Source organism: Pristiophorus japonicus, unplaced genomic scaffold, assembly GCF_044704955.1.
Source record: "Pristiophorus japonicus isolate sPriJap1 unplaced genomic scaffold, sPriJap1.hap1 HAP1_SCAFFOLD_2003, whole genome shotgun sequence".
Lineage (NCBI taxonomy): Eukaryota > Metazoa > Chordata > Chondrichthyes > Pristiophoridae > Pristiophorus > Pristiophorus japonicus.
In genome coordinates this window covers 12,501-17,500 of record NW_027251698.1, presented here as the reverse complement: position 1 = coordinate 17,500, position 5,000 = coordinate 12,501, and positions in this window count along the sequence as shown.

Here is a 5,000-nt window from a genome sequence, read left to right as displayed (position 1 = left end):
GCGTGTTAAGATGGTATCTTTAATAAAAGACGGAAATGACGAAGCCAACATAGCCAAACGAAGGCGGGGACGTTAGTGTGGCAGAAGGGCATGTCTTTAAGCCGTCGGGCGAATGTCCCTGCCAGTTGGAATCTTTTCGGGAAAAAGGGTGAAAAAATCGGAAAGGCCTAGCCGTCCGCCGTGGGGTGCGTTCGCTCGGGCTCGGCCAGCCGCGTCGATGGGTGCCGGAACGGTGCGGCTGCGCTCCGGGAGTGCGGAGATACGGCCTGTCAAGTTTCGTCCCGGAAGTCTGGATGGAGCAAAATCCGAAGCCGTTTGCGGGAAATTAGTTCCAGGGCTCGGCGACCGAAGTCAAATCCGTCCCGCCAACTTGACACTTGTCATTTCTGTCCTTGGGGGTTGGCGGGGTACCTGCACAGAGGTAGGAGGTGGCTGATCGAGAATTGGTGAGTTTTCCAAAGTCACGTCTCGAGCCTCCAGGTCTGCAGAGACCGACCAGGGCTGCCGCCCAACCGACTATTCACCCTTTTTGGGCGGGAATTTTTTCCATTTTTGCCCATTTTTCGGGTTTTTGGTCGGGCTTCAAAAACGGCAGCCCGAGGCCTGGCAGAGGCCGGGGCATGTCCCCGGTCGCGCCAGGCGGCACGCGCGACCCGATTAGGCCCCGAAAGGAGTCGGGAAATCGGCAGACCTGCCCGAGTTCAGCCCGGGGGAGGCGGGGGGCAGGTCGGTTCGGCTCAAATCATTAACCAAAGCCGAGACTTGGTCTCGCTGGCGCAACCGAAGTGCCAGGCTGGATAACTCATTAACCAGAAGGCGGCTGGAGGCAGGCAGGGCTGATGGCTGAGGCCGGGTGGAGGCCACCCGCGGCCGGGAAAGTCAAAAGTCCCGTTGTGTGGAAGTCTATGAGGTCAGATTCGGCCGCCTTACCGGGCCTTCGGTTGATGGTTTCCCGCTTGGGCAAGCGAGTCGGCCCGGCAAAGTGGCCACTTGCATTTTCTGGCAAGTGTCTGCGAACAACGTTAATGAGTTGAACCTCGGCAATTGTCGGAAGTCCCGATGAAGAAATGAAAATGCCCCTTTTGCGGGGATTTGGATGCTCATGGCCGGCAGCAGGTGGCCCGACGCCCCGCCAACTTGACACTTGTCATTTCTGTCCTTGGGGGTTGGCGGGGTATCTGCACAGAGGTAGGAGGTGGCAGAATCGAGACTTGGTGAGTTTTCCAAACAAACGTCTCGAGCCTCCAGGTCTGCAGAGACCGACCAGGGCTGCCGCCCAACCGACTATTCACCCTTTTTGGGCGGGAATTTATTCCCTTTTTGCCCATTTTTCGGGTTTTTGGTCGGGCTTCAAAAGCGGCTGCCCGAGGCCTGGCAGAGGCCGGGGCATGGTCCCCGATCGCGCCAGGCGGCTCGCGCGACGCGATTAGGCCCCGAAAGGAGTCGGGAAATCGGCAGACCTGCCCGAGTTCAGCCCGGGGGAGGCGGGGGGCAGGTCGGTTCGGCTCAAATCATTAACCAAAGCCGAGACTTGGTCTCGCTGGCGCAACCGAAGTGCCAGGCTGGATAACTCATTAACCAGAAGGCGGCTGGAGGCAGGCAGGGCTGATGGCTGAGGCCGGGTGGAGGCCACCCGCGGCCGGGAAAGTCAAAAGTCCCGTTGTGTGGAAGTCTATGAGGTCAGATTCGGCCGCCTTACCGGGCCTTCGGTTGATGGTTTCCCGCTTGGGCAAGCGAGTCGGCCCGGCAAAGTGGCCACTTGCATTTTCTGGCAAGTGTCTGCGAACAACGTTAATGAGTTGAACCTCGGCAATTGTCGGAAGTCCCGATGAAGAAATGAAAATGCCCCTTTTGCGGGGATTTGGATGCTCATGGCCGGCAGCAGGTGGCCCGACGCCCCGCCAACTTGACACTTGTCATTTCTGTCCTTGGGGGTTGGCGGGGTATCTGCACAGAGGTAGGAGGTGGCAGAATCGAGACTTGGTGAGTTTTCCAAACAAACGTCTCGAGCCTCCAGGTCTGCAGAGACCGACCAGGGCTGCCGCCCAACCGACTATTCACCCTTTTTGGGCGGGAATTTATTCCCTTTTTGCCCATTTTTCGGGTTTTTGGTCGGGCTTCAAAAGCGGCTGCCCGAGGCCTGGCAGAGGCCGGGGCATGGGCCCCGATCGCGCCAGGCGGCTCGCGCGACCCGATTAGGCCCCGAAAGGAGTCGGGAAATCGGCAGACCTGCCCGAGTTCAGCCCGCGGTGGCGGGGGGCAGGTCGGTTCGGCTCAAATCAATAACCAAAGCCGAGACTTGGTCTCGCTGGCGCAACCGAAGTGCCAGGCTGGATAACTCATTAACCAGAAGGCGGCTGGAGGCAGGCAGGGCTGATGGCTGAGGCCGGGTGGAGGCCACCCGCGGCCGGGAAAGTCAAAAGTCCCGTTGTGTGGAAGTCTATGAGGTCAGATTCGGCCGCCTTACCGGGCCTTCGGTTGATGGTTTCCCGCTTGGGCAAGCGAGTCGGCCCGGCAAAGTGGCCACTTGCATTTTCTGGCAAGTGTCTGCGAACAACGTTAATGAGTTGAACCTTGGAAATTGCCGGAAGTCCCGATGAAGAAATGAAAATGCCCCTTTTGCGGGGATTTGGATGCTCATGGCCGGCAGCAGGTGGCCCGACGCCCCGCCAACTTGACACTTGTCATTTCTGTCCTTGGGGGTTGGCGGGGTATCTGCACAGAGGTAGGAGGTGGCAGAATCGAGACTTGGTGAGTTTTCCAAACAAACGTCTCGAGCCTCCAGGTCTGCAGAGACCGACCAGGGCTGCCGCCCAACCGACTATTCACCCTTTTTGGGCGGGAATTTATTCCCTTTTTGCCCATTTTTCGGGTTTTTGGTCGGGCTTCAAAAGCGGCTGCCCGAGGCCTGGCAGAGGCCGGGGCATGGTCCCCGATCGCGCCAGGCGGCTCGCGCGACGCGATTAGGCCCCGAAAGGAGTCGGGAAATCGGCAGACCTGCCCGAGTTCAGCCCGGGGGAGGCGGGGGGCAGGTCGGTTCGGCTCAAATCATTAACCAAAGCCGAGACTTGGTCTCGCTGGCGCAACCGAAGTGCCAGGCTGGATAACTCATTAACCAGAAGGCGGCTGGAGGCAGGCAGGGCTGATGGCTGAGGCCGGGTGGAGGCCACCCGCGGCCGGGAAAGTCAAAAGTCCCGTTGTGTGGAAGTCTATGAGGTCAGATTCGGCCGCCTTACCGGGCCTTCGGTTGATGGTTTCCCGCTTGGGCAAGCGAGTCGGCCCGGCAAAGTGGCCACTTGCATTTTCTGGCAAGTGTCTGCGAACAACGTTAATGAGTTGAACCTCGGCAATTGTCGGAAGTCCCGATGAAGAAATGAAAATGCCCCTTTTGCGGGGATTTGGATGCTCATGGCCGGCAGCAGGTGGCCCGACGCCCCGCCAACTTGACACTTGTCATTTCTGTCCTTGGGGGTTGGCGGGGTATCTGCACAGAGGTAGGAGGTGGCAGAATCGAGACTTGGTGAGTTTTCCAAACAAACGTCTCGAGCCTCCAGGTCTGCAGAGACCGACCAGGGCTGCCGCCCAACCGACTATTCACCCTTTTTGGGCGGGAATTTATTCCCTTTTTGCCCATTTTTCGGGTTTTTGGTCGGGCTTCAAAAGCGGCTGCCCGAGGACTGGCAGAGGCCGGGGCATGGGCCCCGATCGCGCCAGGCGGCTCGCGCGACCCGATTAGGCCCCGAAAGGAGTCGGGAAATCGGCAGACCTGCCCGAGTTCAGCCCGCGGTGGCGGGGGGCAGGTCGGTTCGGCTCAAATCATTAACCAAAGCCGAGACTTGGTCTCGCTGGCGCAACCGAAGTGCCAGGCTGGATAACTCATTAACCAGAAGGCGGCTGGAGGCAGGCAGGGCTGATGGCTGAGGCCGGGTGGAGGCCACCCGCGGCCGGGAAAGTCAAAAGTCCCGTTGTGTGGAAGTCTATGAGGTCAGATTCGGCCGCCTTACCGGGCCTTCGGTTGATGGTTTCCCGCTTGGGCAAGCGAGTCGGCCCGGCAAAGTGGCCACTTGCATTTTCTGGCAAGTGTCTGCGAACAACGTTAATGGGTTGAACCTTGGAAATTGCCGGAAGTCCCGATGAAGAAATGAAAATGCCCCTTTTGCGGGGATTTGGATGCTCATGGCCGGCAGCAGGTGGCCCGACGCCCCGCCAACTTGACACTTGTCATTTCTGTCCTTGGGGGTTGGCGGGGTATCTGCACAGAGGTAGGAGGTGGCAGAATCGAGACTTGGTGAGTTTTCCAAACAAACGTCTCGAGCCTCCAGGTCTGCAGAGACCGACCAGGGCTGCCGCCCAACCGACTATTCACCCTTTATGGGCGGGAATTTATTCCCTTTTTGCCCATTTTTCGGGTTTTTGGTCGGGCTTCAAAAGCGGCTGCCCGAGGACTGGCAGAGGCCGGGGCATGGGCCCCGATCGCGCCAGGCGGCTCGCGCGACCCGATTAGGCCCCGAAAGGAGTCGGGAAATCGGCAGACCTGCCCGAGTTCAGCCCGCGGTGGCGGGGGGCAGGTCGGTTCGGCTCAAATCATTAACCAAAGCCGAGACTTGGTCTCGCTGGCGCAACCGAAGTGCCAGGCTGGATAACTCATTAACCAGAAGGCGGCTAGAGGCAGGCAGGGCTGATGGCTGAGGCCGGGTGGAGGCCACCCGCGGCCGGGAAAGTCAAAAGTCCCGTTGTGTGGAAGTCTATGAGGTCAGATTCGGCCGGCTTACCGGGCCTTCGGTTGATGGTTTCCCGCTTGGGCAAGCGAGTCGGCCCGGCAAAGTGGCCACTTGCATTTTCTGGCAAGTGTCTGCGAACAACGTTAATGAGTTGAACCTTGGAAATTGCCGGAAGTCCCGATGAAGAAATGAAAATGCCCCTTTTGCGGGGATTTGGATGCTCATGGCCGGCAGCAGGTGGCCCGACGCCCCGCCAACTTGACACTTGTCATTTCTGTC